Source organism: Rhea pennata, chromosome Z (genome assembly GCF_028389875.1).
Source record: "Rhea pennata isolate bPtePen1 chromosome Z, bPtePen1.pri, whole genome shotgun sequence".
Taxonomy (NCBI): Eukaryota; Metazoa; Chordata; class Aves; order Rheiformes; family Rheidae; genus Rhea; species Rhea pennata.
Window position 1 is genome coordinate 19,260,782 of NC_084702.1, and position 15,787 is coordinate 19,276,568.

Sequence of the window (15,787 nt, forward strand, 5' to 3'; positions counted from 1 at the left end):
AGATCAGAAGTTCAGGAAATTTTTTGACTTTTAACTTATCTTAGGCTCCCTCCTGCATAAATCATGGGAAAATCACACTGACAACTATTGAAAAAATTATAAAAGACGAGAGGAGAGAATAGAAGAGAGATGAGAAGGTCACTGAAATTTAGCTATTTCCATTGCACTGAATTGTATTTTTGAGCCCCACAGTTACTCTGTAAAGAAGCTGGAACAGAGGGACAAAGCTGTACCACCCCATACTGATCTGACTAACGCCTAAAAGATGCATAAAAAAGTTTTCATGGCAATAACAACATAATCCTAGAAGGATTTAGTGCAAAATGAAAATCGCTTTTTCGACTATAACATTTATATACAACTGTAAATACCAAGTCAGTGGAGAATGACCTGATGGTACTCCACTGATCAGTGAAAAAATCAGTAGAAGTTAGGTACACTGGTGGTTAAACAGTTAGGCTTTTAATAGGCACATTGTGTCTCCTCAAAATCTTTAAATCATTCCTCACAGTGAAACTGGGACATAGAATGACAGCAGTTGACCATTTTAAAATGAGAAAATGGGCTTGCAGCTTGCAAATCTTTGTACACAGTCTAATTTTTCTATACCAGAGTACAGACAAGAGCGAAAAAAAGACTCCTTATAAGAATTTTCAGAAGTCTTCTAGACTATTTTCTTGTTCAGATGCTCCCAATGCCGCATACCAATCTTTGTTCTTCTTTATGAAAGAAAAAAGAAATGCTGCTCTGGAAATCTGAAATATGTTTTGCAAGTTAATAAAATAATTCTTGTAAGTAATTTATTGCTAACTTAATTAAAGGAATAATGGAAATAAATGACCTAAAGAACTCCTAAAAAGAAAATCTACTGTTGGAAAAATCAACAAAATGACTATTTGACTGAAAATTACTTAGAACAATAATACTTCATTAGAAAGTAATTTAATTTTTTTTCTTTACCGTTATTTCTTGTAAGAAAGTAATTGTGCAGCTAATAATACATTTGTCACTCCTGTTAGTAGACAGAGATTAGCATGCCATTGTAAAATAGTATGTCCCATATCAATAAACCATGGACTTCCTAGTAGAAGTACTTTTAAGTAGCAATCAATGATCATCAATAAAAGTAGCATGGGTTAATTGGAGATAAACCGATAAACTAAAGAAGTTTGTAATCAGGAGCATGCCACAAGAAAAAGGTCTACGTTTTCTTCAAAGAATGTTATCTTGCTAATCATAAATAGACAAGGGTTTATATCAAAATAAATTTGCAAATTTTCTGTAGACGACATAGGATCCAGAACTAGGCAACACAAGGGATCTAAGAGGTGCCCAAGAAAAAACAAAAGGCATAGAAATTATCAGATATAGCTATTGGAACAGGTAATAAAATAAAGATCATTTTCTTGGTGGTATGAACTAATGTTTCAAAAACTGAGAAAGCAAATAGTCTGAGGATATGTGTACAGATTTTCATAGAGCAGATAACAATGAAAAGCAAAAAAAAAAAAAAAAAAAAGTTCTAGTTTGGCATTAAACTTTAAATTCACTTTGCCTCTTTTCTGTGGCTCATTTGCACAAAATGACTGTAGTCCCAGGATAGCATAGTCCTTTAATTCATATGTATGTCAGCTGATCATGGATGAAGCGGCACAAAGTAGTCAGAACATACAGGTGAGCAAATGCTGCTATTTTGAAAAGAATGAAATAATTTTCTTATTTGCTTGTTTGTTTCCCATAACAAAAAAAAGTCCAAACAGCTATCCAGGAACCAGAATGAAGCACCAGAGTCTGCAAGGTCTGTGCACAAAACATATTGGGTCAAAGTGAAATACGTCCATTGATGCCCAAAATACTGTATCCTGCCCACACCACTTTCTTTATATAAAGGTAACACATGATTCCAAGGTTTACACATTTGCTGCATTTGCACAGCTAATAGTGCAGCATAACCAGAGACTGTAATTTCAAGGTTTTTGTGAAATTGCAGGTTCAGTACCTTAATCTAGCTGCTTCCTCCACTGACTGTAGGTTTTTGTTCTCCCCCCCACACACATACACCCCTCTTAGTAGCACTTTCTATGTTTTGATTGAGAGGACACTGTTTCTGTAATTGACCCTTCAACTTCCAGTGAAAGTACCACACTACAAATGCATCTTAATTAATTGCATATGTTAAGTAAGTTGATAATTCCTTTCTTCAGGAGTTCTTCAAGGAGCACACATTTAGTGATTTGAAAGATGTAAAAATAAATAAATAAATAAATAATAAAAATAAAAAAGAAATAAATAAAAGCCCACACATCCTAAGTAAAACCGGAACTCTGTTTCTATTATTTGTTCCCTTAAAATACTTTGCCTGGGTATACCTTGTCCCAGTCACCACCATGACTTTTTGTCTCTCCCTAGTGACCAGTGTGTTTGAGCTGGTGCTTAGATTGTTAGTTTTGCCTTTGTTTTGTGCATGTGTTTGATGCTTGGAGCCAGCCACATGAGATGCCTGCTCACCTTTACCTCTTCTGTTGTGCAGGCATTACTCAGATTCCTCATCATTCCCTCTATGGCCTGGTCTCAAAACTGGGGTGCAGATCACTTGGTGTCATAAGCAAAAAAGACTGGTTCTCCAAAGAGCCCATCCCTTTGCTAGGCTGAAATTGTCCTTTGGGACAGATGTAGGTTTTCTGTTTTTTTGTTCTTTCCCCTCCCCCCTCCCCCAACAGAGTACACTGAACTCACCTAAGTGTGCACTCAGAAGAGATTTTTCTATATTTTTTTTTGAATGATTCAAGTCAACTGCTAACCTCCTTGTACCCAGAGAACAGATGGAATTGCATCATTGCAAGTAGCACAGCCAGCAGCTCTTTTCCAGGGCGAAAATATATCTGTTCCTGGTCTGCCATGGTTCTTAATATAAATACAGGTTGTCGGCTTTGATCTGTACTGCTCATTCTCCTGAGGCACTGTTGTAGCTCTAGCTGCTCTCAAGGTTGAGACACTTTAGGAATAGTGCTTTACTTGTGATTTTTTCACTTTTTAAATGCTTGATCTTAGATCTCTGAGTCTTACAATACCACAATAGCTTGGAAAGACTGTTAACTTTCCTTAAATAATCTGGCTTCTTTCTCATTTTGATTTGACATTTCTCAGGGTCCAGCTGGAGTACCTGAGAAGTTGAAAGCTCCGTAGGAATCTTCATTGGAAAACACTTCGTATTTCCAAATCTGCACAAAGGTCCCAATTTTTTCAATATCTATCTATTAATTTGTTTTTCCTTGTGTTTCTCTTATCTGAAGTCAAGAACACTATTTCCCTGTAGTCTTGCCTTAGTACTCTTGTGATTTAGCTGTGAAAATGTCAATCATACACTTCACATTTTTATATGAGATTCTCTAATGACATAAGGTTTATTCAGTTTTGCTATCTGTCTATTAGTCCTTCTGTCTAATATTTTTAAATTTTGGCCAACTTCAAATATATTAAAGAGAGGGGTACAGTCTATATCAATTTTCTATAGTTTTCGTGAAGAGTGATGGTTGCTTAACAGTGAGGGATACTTATTAATATAAAAATATATTAAAGAGAGGGGTACAGTCTATATCAATTTTCTATAGTTTTCATGAAGAGTGATGGTTGCTTAACAGTGAGGGATACTTATTAATACCTTCACTAAGGGATAAAACTACAATATCAGCTCAAGGTATTGTCTAGCTTTCCAGCTGGCCAGGCAGTTCTCTTACTAATCAGCCAAACTGCATCTATGTGTGCGGCTCCAAACCAGCTATAATACACACTACTTCTTGCTTATATATAGCCCAAGCTATATTCTTAGTGAAGGGGATTTACTTTTTCATGTTTATCCCAGATTGTGGTCCATTCTGAAAAACAGGCCAGGTCCCGGATGGTGGCTAAGTTTCTCAGAGGAGTCTACAGTGACCAGGCAGGTCTGAGGTGCAGATGTAAAGCCCAGTCAACAAGGCAAGGTCTGGAGCATCCAGCAAAGGCAAGAAGCATACTTGCCCCCATGCAGCCCAGACATCAAGCACCTAATCCACATGCAGAGCCGTCACTGGTAGAGATGATGCTTAACTCTGAGCAGAGCTGAGCTATCAGTGCCTTTTCGTTGTCTTCATCTCCCTGTGATATCAAATTTAGTCTGTTATATAGAATATAGAGTGAAAAGAGGACCTGTCTGGACTAGCTGAGAAACTGATTTAACAACTGAACATTAGAAGATATGACTATTCCTTATGTAGTTCCTCGGATGAACATTTTGGTGGAGCCATATGAGACTGTTACTTATTATGTTTTCTTTCCTACTTTCGGCGGTGTAAGGAATGTGCTGACATCACCTTGACAGTGGGTCAGGGTGACCGTGTTCCCAGTATTATGATATTGGTTACTGAACTGCATAACCGAGCTGCATTTGCTGCATTTGAAATGCTGGTTACAAATAAAATAAAGCTACAGTAACCAAGATGGAATTAAAAGGTGCTGAACTGACATTAATGTTTAGGCTGTCAAAAGAATCAGGATGAGACAATTAGGAAAGTGAGGAAAATGAAGGATAAAGCTTTATTCAGGTATATGAATTAATTAATTGTTGAAATCTCAAGGAGGTTAAGACTTTCCTGGGATATAATTATATATACAAACCTTTATGATGTGTCCTTCTACTGCCTTATTGGAAGATCTCATTGGTCATAAGCCTAACAAACAGATCTAAAAAGATAAAAATATTACTATGGTCCACTTTTTGAAGTAATAATGTCTTCTGTAAATGGTGACATCTGATAGGGCTTGTTGCCCTTATATGCTGAATGATAGAGGAAGACAGCGAAACACGCACTATTGTTACAGCAATAACAGTGCTGTAGTTTATTGTTAATCTTGAATGAGTGTGATAGCTGAACATTTGAGGACAGATTTTTTTTTCCCTCTTTTTCCCCCTTTCTATTTTGTTTCTGTTAATGTTAAGGTCTTTAGATTGTGGAAAATTTAAAAATAAAAATAAATATGGTAGCCAAGAAATCTTCAGCAGCTCTTTGTTTGAAAGTAAAATATCACTTGTGATACCACAGATTCTCACCAACTGTTCTGTTTTGTTTTATTTTGTTTTGTTTTGTTTTAATCTGTGAAGTATTGTTTTAGGCAATATTGATTAAAGGTGTTTCATAAAATTTATTGCATTGTTGGGAAAAAATCCAGATTAGTATGAATTTAAGTCAGAGAACAGCCATGCTTTGGCTTGAGGATCATCACTTATGATATCATTTGTATGTGTACAGTCTTTTACCTGAACAATATTAAAAAAAAAATCAAAAATCTTTCTTGCATTCACTGGCACAAAGAGGTAGAGTGGAAAATATCAGGAAGAAAGTTCAGCAACAATATCAGCTCTTTCAGTACCACTTATATGGTGAACAAGGGGTTAACAGCAATCTTACACTGAAACATTTTCACTATTCCATATAAAAAACATTTTTGTAATTGCATATTCTGGGTAATTTCCAGTAAGTATAAATGTATCTGAGAGCAATCATACAGAAATAAAAGAGGCTCTCTTTGATAATCTTCCTAATAGACTGTGGTAGACAATTTGAAGTAGCATAAGATTGTCATAGTGCTTTAAAATCTCAGGTACTCTTTTTCATTGCAAAAAGCTTGTGGATGAAAGAAGACTCAGTGCCCCAGATTAAAGAGCATGAAAACTCGCATTTTTCTCTCTATCTTTTTTTCTTCTTCTTTTTCTCTTTTTGGCAGGTTTAAAAACTATAAAAGGATCTTATTATTGAAGGATACTCAAACTCAGTGTAACTCCTTGAACAAGGCAATTTAATACTACAAAAATTGTAGATGAACAAAAAGCGAGGACAGGTATTTGGAGTAAATACATGCCTTCTGTTCAGAGGTTGGGACTGCTGGTTTTTTTTTCGCTTTTTGTGGAAAAACTAGAAACAGTATGAGAACACTTTGAAAAGGAGAAAAGAAAACTATAATTTAACTAAATGCATCCTGAAAAATCCTTCTGCTACTTACTTCTGCTGCATACTTCCTCAGTATGTGTGTGCGCATGGGGGGGGGGGCTCTTTATGTATGTAGGGGTGTGTGTGTGCACGCATGTGCACGTGTGCGTGTGTGTGTGTGTGTGTGTGTGTGTGTGTGTTGCGGAAAGGGAAAAAATGAAAGAAATGATCTTATTCAGGATTGAATCCACACCTCTCCGCCTTCTAATTCAGCTCCTTTATCAGTCAATATATTAATGCTACTGCATTTCTGAGAAAATATCATTATCAGACAGTCCCACTTTAAATAAAAAAGCTTTTAATAAAAGCTTCAGTGGCCCACTCATGTGTGACTTAAGTATATAACAGATATAACAGAAACATTTGCAACATCAATATATTCTCTATTCAATTTTCTTGGCTTTAATTAGCCATCCTGGAGATTGGGCATTACTCTTTGATTAAGAAGCATTTCCTGAATTGGGGAGAGAGAGAGAGGGAGGGAAAAATCCTCTTGGTAACCCTGTTTCCATACTCTTAATTTCTTCTTATGTTAATCAGATCTTTTCAGTATGTGTTGACTACACGGAAGATAAAAGATACCAAAACAGGCCAGACAGAAGGCAACATTAACAAAAAAAACACCACCACCACCAACAAAACCTGTTTAATTAGCATCTATTTTTACAAGCCTGTTTGATATCCCCGTTTAGATACTTACCATCACTTTAAATCTATTACATCTCAGCTGAGTCTGCATCAAGCTGTCAGCTACATTGATTTATTTTTTACTTCCTTAATTTTTAAAATTATTTTGCTAAATGTGAGTAGTTATTTGTGAGCACTATTTTTGTTTGAAGTCCAAGTCCCATACATTAATTAAGCTTTCTGGCAAGAATAGAGCCCTTATTATACAGTATAAAAAACACTTTTCTGCAGCCAATTAACATGTTACCTAGTTTGAAACAGTGCTTTTTAGAGGAAATATATCACTGAAACCATTTTGTATGCCTGCTAATAGCCATGGTACTCAACTGAACAAAAATGATTTGATCAAAAGGTATCCTAGAGCATTTAAAATTAATGGGAGGTTTCTGTAGACTGCAATAAGAAAGATGTTTCACCCATGACACAAATATGTACTCAAGTGTCTGTTCTCCAACATATCAAACAATGTGCTGAATTTGTCACTTAGGGGAAATACAAAAGTTTCAACAAACACCTGAGGTCTTTCAGCATTAAAGAGTACTGTCCTTGACTAAGTTTCTGAAGAGACGAAAAGACAGAGATGAAATGTGGGTTGCATCAGATGTCTCATAGTCACTGGCCATGCACTTGATAAGGTCATAAACATAAGGTCAGTAATTACCGAATTTCACTTTTTGAACAAGGAAGATCACATGTTCAGCGAGCTCTGTGCCCACGTGCACATACGCGAGTGTACGAAGGGCACTTTGGTCGCCGTAAGGCTCCCGTCCTTGGGACACTGAGTTCAGACATGCAGCACCATGCCATTTCTCTCCAGGCCTTGGCTTACCACTACATAAATAAAAGTCAAGGGATGATTTTTCACTAAAAAAATGTCTATTATTAAACAGGAAATTGATTTTTGTTGCTATAACTTTTGGTTAATATTCTTTTTTAATCAACTATTTTAAACCCTGATTTTAAGCAATTTATGCCTTGATTCTCTCTCTCTCAGCTCTTCGTTTGCTTGTTTGTTTTTAACAGGATAACATATCATATTTTCCTATTATTCATGACATTTATAAAATAGGAAATCACTGGCTATAAAGTTAAAAATATTTTAACAGTTGAAAGTAGTAAAAGCTAATCATTAAGGGCGTCAGTTTGTTGCCTTGTCCTTTATAATTATTGGCCATATACAAAATCTCTGAAATTTCATCTGTGCTAGTGGCAGACCCAGCTCAGATTAGAATGAGTCAAGGCAAAAAGATATATAAATAGAACAGCTTATGAAATACAGATTTTTTTCTCTATTACACTTACTTTTAATAGCTAGGGAAAGATGAATGTCTCCATGGTTGTTTGTAGAGACTGCTCAGCTGGTCACTTGACTTGATTTTCCTTTCACTTTCACCAAAAACCTTCAGTAGTTTATGCATCTGCCGTGGAAGAGAAAGCTGTTGTTTACTTCATCAATTAGTTTTTGTTTAAATCATTCAGCAATATGCATTTTTAATTTCTATTTAGTTATAAGTAGAAGAACGGATTTGACTTTGATATAGGCCATGTTGAACCTTCAGCTGTTGTGTATTGCTGTTCAGTTACCATGATTTGCTTATTTTTTTGTAAAATTATTCAGACTCCACAAGTAATGTGAAACATTACAACAAATATTACAGTAGGAAAATTGGAAAACAGCTAGTGTCCAAAAAGTTTGAAAGAAGAAAAGTGTAAAATCTGTGACTTTGTCAGTCTAGAAAATCCAGAACAAGCAGAATTTGTGCTCTGAATTCCAATTATATTTGAAACTTGAAAGGATTAGAGGTATAGAGAGTGCATTACCTTCACCAGACTCCAACAAAAATTTTTTGATTCCTACCAGATGTAAATCACATAGTATAGTTTGGAATATTTTTCACCTTGTTGACTGCTTATTTAAATAGTACTATGTTAATTATTGGCTTTTTTATACCTAAATTTCATATTGTCTGAGGATTACCTTCCTTTTCATAGGATATGTCAAAACATATGGGAAAACATCATAGTTTAAATACCTTAGCACTGTTCACAGTGACCAGAAGACATGTGTTTCAGTGGATAATGGCTCCATTATTATTGACTTAAAACAAAATTAATTAATTTGCTTTTGTAGTACCCAGAGATGACTAAGCAGCATAATCCTTTTTTATCAGCACACAACTTTAAAGACTTGTTTTGGAAAACAGTTATAGCAAGTTGTTTTCTGCTCACTCTCTGGCTTTTATTCTGAACAACTCAACAAAAAGAAAGCTCTAAACTTTTTTAGCTTAAGATTCTGCGTGCCAGTATAAGAGAGATTCACACTGGGCACAAAATCAATTCATATTTCTAAACAATTTAAATAAATTTTAACCAGTGATTAAACTACTACTCATGTAAATTTGCATCGATGCTAATGGATGGCAGTGGCATCAAACAGATACAAATAACACCAGTGAGCCAAATTTTCTACTGGCTTGTAATCTTTGCAGTTGTTTTGCAAAGGCAATGTCGCACACCATCAAGTTATATTAATGGCTGCACTTATATCAGAAATAGTATTTATTTATACCTAAACAAAAGAAGTAAATAAAATTTTATCTATGCTGTAAAGCAAGTAGTGGCATTTTCACAGTCCCTCAGCACACATGTAAATCACTACTGAGAACGCCATGCAGAGGAAAGCCTAATCAAAGAGCTCAGACCTGACTACAGTGTGTTACACTCAAGTAACACAGGTAGCACAAATGGTCTTTCAGGTGGTTGGTCATTTGCAACTTTCTGAAAAGCCTTTTTCATCATGAAAGAACTGCTGATATTCTTACAAACCCTAAATATACAACAGCAGCCATTCCTCACTTAAGAAAATCAGGGCATTTTCATCAGATCTTCATACTAAGAGATTTTGAAATATTTGTTGATTGGGATGTCTTCTCATTTAACACTTACTGTTAATTCCACCTTACCATGTCAGGAAAACCTTGTAAAACAGTATTGCAAATATTTCATTATACCTTTCTTGGTTTTTCAGTTTTTTCAGATACTTCAGTGATTATCTGGGACCCACACTTTTCCCTGAGGTGGTGTGGAATGACAGTAGCAGAGTCTCTTGGATTTTTTATGAAATGATATATTTTATATGGGAAAAAAATGTACTTCATGAAAAAGAAATGTAATTTCAAGCCTAGAAAGCTAATTTTTCCTACTGCTATACTGGGAGGAATGGGCAGAAACTGATGATCAGTTATTAAAACCTCACCCAGGAGGCTTTGGGTCATCTACACTTAACTGCTACTTAGTGGCAAGTGAAGCAGTGATGTTCTGTGCAGATACTGAAACTCAAAAAAAAAAAAAAAAAAAAAAAAAAAAACATGATAAATAGCAATTGTTTTCATTCTGTGAGCATGTTGTTCTCTTTAGACAACTGTAATCTCCTTCCTATGTAAGATCTGACAAAATTCTTTGAAGTATTGAATACTAATCACTACAAAATGGACTCAAGTGAGATTGTTAAGCATCACCAAATGTAGTATCTTGTTCTGATCATGTGTCACCTGCTGTCTCTTCTGTTGGTGTACTAATTGTTTAGCTTTTCTTTTTTTTATCTTTATTCCACATTGTATATAAATTAGCATTTTTGTTTTTATGTTAATATTAAAGAAATTTGTATTAGATTCTGTTTTTTTGTAAAAAGTTATTCATGTGCGTTTAATATTCAGCAATTTCTGTTTATGCAGATTGATGATGAACGGTCAGATCAGTCATGTGAGAGTTTACCTGTTCCCTATTGGACAATATTTCCATGTTTAGAAGCATATTCTTGTCCCTAAAAAGGCACTTTGATTAAATACGAAGCACATAAACAGGAGTTGAAATATGATTTTTATATGAGACTTTTGAATTAGCCTTTGGAAGAAGAGTCATCCAAACAATGTGCGAATGGAGGGAGCCCAGGCTAATATCCTTTATCAGTGAAGAAAAAGTCAGTCCTGGTTCTGAAATGAGCTCCACATGGGCAGATGCCAGCTCCCACACACATCTCCAAATCTGATCTGCTCCTGTGGTGATTACAGCAGCACTGGCACCGCAACGCATAATTTCAGGATGTTTGCTTAACTCATATGGAGCCACAGTTCCTTAAATATATAATTGAAAAAAAATGCCTATTATAATTGTTATGGAAACAGCAATTTCATACATAGAATAGGCTGACTTAGCATTCTGTATTGAATATTGAAAACAAACAAACAGAAAATCAAATGTTTTCATGGGCAGAGCTGCCAAATTTTGCTCATATGCATTGTCAAGGAGCGTATTTCTCTTTATTTGCAATTATTTAAACACCTGCTGGGAAGAGCTAGTTGAAACATGAAATATGCTAAAGCTGTTTTATTTCACAAGGTTTGAAAAAGCAATGTGTTTTCGTCTGAGGGAACATATCTCCTTAATCTATTTCCCCCCCCCCAAAAAAAGAAAAGAAATATTATTTACTTTCAAACTTTAAAATCTCATTTTTTTTCATTTTTCTCCTCTTCTCATTTTCCCTATTTTGCCAATAAATCTTATAAAATGAGGAGTGTCTAAGGTTTACTAGTTTTAAGTATTTGGTTCATCTTCTTTTTTCTTTTCTTTTTCCTATATTTTATCCCTTGGATGGATGTATTTTACCCGTGGACGCATTTTGAAATGGATAAGAAAACAAACAGTTAAACTTCAGATCTATCATGATCAAAAACTTCTAACTGACCAAGCTTAAAAAATCAGAGTTTCGTTTTTTGTCTTTTGTAAGTTTCCTTTTTGTCTTCTTGTCTTTTCACTTTCTTGATCTTTTATTTTCCTATATTTCAAATAAATATTATCCAAGGAAATCCTTTTTTTCTTTTTTTCCTCGTGTGGGTATAAACATTAAATCTTTTTTCTGAACTGAAAAAAATTGACTTGCAAGCCTGTACAGGTTGTTGTATGGTACTTCTTTTACTTAGCATTATTCAATACCTTTACTGAACACTACTATTGATGCCTGCCTGAGATCTTGAACTTGCTTTGGGCATCCCCAGAGTGAAGGACATGGATGGTCTTATGCAAATGAGGAGAATGATAGCTACTGGTGCTTTTAAGGAGCGTTGTGGAAGATTTTTATTTCCTCTCCCCCTGCCCTCAGGTTTTTTTTCCTTCTCTCTTTTCTCACAGCAGCTTTTATTATATCTGCAGATAATAATTTGAGATCTTCCTGTCTCCCACCCTGGAGAAACAGTCATGATTTGCAGTGATGCAAAGAGATTTTTTTAATGGTTCACAATGAGTTTTGGACCCCTTTGTGACCTCTACCCAGTAAAATTATGATACACAGCCTAAGAAAAACTGATGAAATCATTTCTAGTTAGCTTATCTAGATACAGAAAATCCTAATGAAATATCAGATGTGTCTAAGAACAGATGAAAGTTGAAAGTAATCTGAACTAGCAGTTCTCTTCTACAGTATTTGGCACATTAAATCAACCAAAATTTAGGTAAATGTATTGCAATTTATAGAGGCTATGAAAATGGCTTGCCACTACCTCCCTGGAGTGGCATATGTGTTATGACATTGGAACGGGTTTGTAAAAACTGGTGAGCTACTTCAGATATTCATTCTTTGAACTCCATATGTTTCCCTGTGTCTAATGAGAAGGAAATTAAGATTCTCTGCATCTTGCATCAAGGTAATTTTTTAAACAAATTTTCTGATTCAATTAATATTTTTAAGGGAAAAAAAAAAAGGATTGAACACACTGCAGGGAGCTCCATACTTCTTATCCTGTTTCCTTCCTAATCATACCAAATGGAGGCGCAGAGCTGTCGTATTTACTTTGTAATCAAGCAGCAAGTGTCAGACTATGATTCAGGTCTAGTTCGAATATTTTCCATTATTCACCTTATTTAATAACCTGTCACTTGAAAGAGAGAATGATAAGCTTTCACACAATGAATCAAAGGAATACTGTGACTTCTTCCTTTATTATGTATGCTACATTTGAAGCTAATGAAGCATAACCTCTGAGATGATGTTTTTATAGATGAAAGAGACATCATGTTACATATTCTATTTATTTCATCAGCTTCTCTGTAGCCAACACAAACATAATGATTGCCTTGCACTTCACATCTGACACTTGATGGGCATTCTTGCTGATGTCTTAACTAACAGTTTTCTGCTCTCTGTGTATCTAGGATGCTAACTAGGAAAGAAAGAACAAGGAAAAAATGGGTGGAGAATAACAGCATATTTAATTAGGAATTACAGTGAAAATAGTCCTGACAAATCTTTTTCTGTACTTTCATTGTTTCCCTTCCATATATTGCCTAGAGGCCTTTTTTATTTTATTTTTTTTTAAGAACTGTAGCATCAGCCATCTTTGTTTCTGTGGAGCTCATAACTGTGAAAAGAATATAGATTATAAGTTTAGGTAAAATTTCACAACAGCATGCAAGACTGTTTTACCGATTAAAAGAAATAAGAAGAAATAATACTTCATATAAAAACAGCAAAATAGCGTTCACTGTACTAGTATCAGATCAAGAATATAGTTTAAGCAGATTGTACTCCAAGGCATATATTTTACTATACTGTGCTATTATATGATCTACTTGAGGAGAAAAAAAAAGCACATTTATAAATTTCCACCCTTCATCATATCTAAAATATTGTGTATTTTTGACGGCCCCTGTAATGATGTAATAAAGATATACATTATTCTAGACAGAAATGTGTAAAAGCTGTAAACATGCCTCAATTAATAGAACTTCCACAGCTCTTAAAATCACAAATAAATATTTTGCAAATTTCTAAAGAAGTTTCTGATTGTCAGATAGAGTGCTCTGGGAGCTGTACAGGCATTTGCTATAGCTTTAATCTCTTTGATTTTTGAAAGTAGGGAGGCATTTATAATCTATCTGGAAATATATGGTAACTAACTTACATTATGAATCCCCCACACTTGTCTGCTAGAAATTAGTTCCAATGAGAGGGCTTTCTTCACGAACAATACCTGTCAATGAATCTAAATAGCACTTAAATAAAGAGACGGCACTGACAAAAACTGGAGAAGGTGAAGGCAATGTGCTGTTTGGTCCATTTCTCTGTCCAACAGCAGAAATCCTGCTACAAGATTTTAGGGGTGATGAAAGCTTACATGCTTTCAAAAGTTACTGAATAAATTCAAGGGAGAGGAGTCCACTGATTTTTTGATTATTTGGCTTTTAAATACAGAGGTGACACATTTCTATGACAGGCTGGGAGAGACTGGGGAGGTGCTATTGCAGGTTTTCCCCCATCTCCAAAGACTACGGAGGAGATGAGAGGAAAATTAGATCATTAAATGATAACAGGACACACACACACACACACACACACACACACACAAAAGTAGAGGAAGGTGGAAGGATTGAAAGGCTAGAGGTGTAAAAACAAGAAATAGATCGAACATCGAAAAAAGCTCTCTTGTCAGCAATGCTTTTTCCCTGGAAGTGTTTAAGGGTGCACAGTGATATACCTAGTCAGAGGCAAAACAGGCTGCAAAGTCGCTGGGATCCCCCATTATGCTTCATCCTTCCAGTGCTTGGTTCAAAGGACATTGTCAAGGAGGTCTTGCAGTTTGATGGGTTATGGGAAAAATCTAAATAAGACAAGATCAGGGACAGCTGCACCTGGCATACAAGAGGCATAGGTATGTCTTCTGGTCAGCCTCCCAGGACCGTTGATACTTGGGAATGCAGTTTTTGATATTTAATTTGAAAGAGATTAGAATTATCTGAGGAAATGTCTCCAGAATTTCCTACCTCTGCGGCCAGAAGACCCTGCCTGCCCACTCAATAACAAAATGAAGTGGGGCTGATTCCTTTTCTCCTGTTGGACACTGTTGGTGGCAGACACTGGAGAGGAGAGACAGACAGTTGAACTCATCCAGTACGGTCATGCTTGTGGCCACAAAACAGCTCATACCAGGAAATAAGAGGAGAACGGAGCATCAAAGAACATTTGTAGTAAAGGAAGTATGCTGTTATGATAGACTTGGGGTTAAAGAGTATTTCATTTATATTTTCCAGTGGCTTGTCTCTTTTAGGACAAATATGTTGAGGGTGGAGTATAGACTTAGAGTTCATTCTCCATAAGTCAACCAAACAAAGGTGTTGATTCTCCAACTTTCTGAGGTGGAATGGAATTCAGGTTGTCCAGGGGTTTGAGATAAAGCTCTTTTCCATTATTTTTCCCTCCTGCCACCTCTCCTCCCTGTGAAAACAAACATAACTGCCACATTAATAAGCCTTCCAAACCTACATCTCAATGCATGCATTTGCAATGAAATGCAAATTAGACTGAGGTAAATTTTCAAAGAACAAACAATTCAGATCTGGTGAGTGAGATCGATTGAAAATAAAGATCTGAAAACAAATCTCTCCTTTGCCAATTTTATGCTTGCAATGTAGATTTTTCCCTCTGGTCTTACTTCTCACAAATCTTGCAGTAATGGTACTTTTCCTGGGTTGCAGTAAACTCCAATAATTTCCCTTTTCTCCCTGTTTCTATTTTCTAGAGTATCACAGGGTATGTGGCTCTACATGTTTGCTTCACCTCTGCCTCTTGTCGTGTCCCATCTTCTTTCCAGGAGCTGCGCATATATTACACAGAATCACAACGGCTATAGTTTCAACAATGTCAAACAAGCTGTTAGCATAGAGATGTTTCAAGCCACGTCATTTCAGATTTCAGTATATGAGCTAACCAAATCAAAAAATATCCTCTAATAAGGATTTTTTTTTTTTTTTTTTTTTTCTGGTAGAAAGTAACACTTTGAAGGCTTGATACACTGATCTGGATATATGTTATCCCTATGGTTATAAATAATTGTAACCCTCTACCAACATCTCTGTCTCACTATTGGCAAATGATTCAACAGAGAGTTTGAGAGAAAAATAGAGGGAGGTTTGATTTGGTTGACAAGTGAAAATATCATTCTTTTTAGAGTTAATTTTATTTTTCCCTAGTCAATAGTAGTCACAAAAATATTATTTTGATCCTTATAAATAGATACAAACATCAG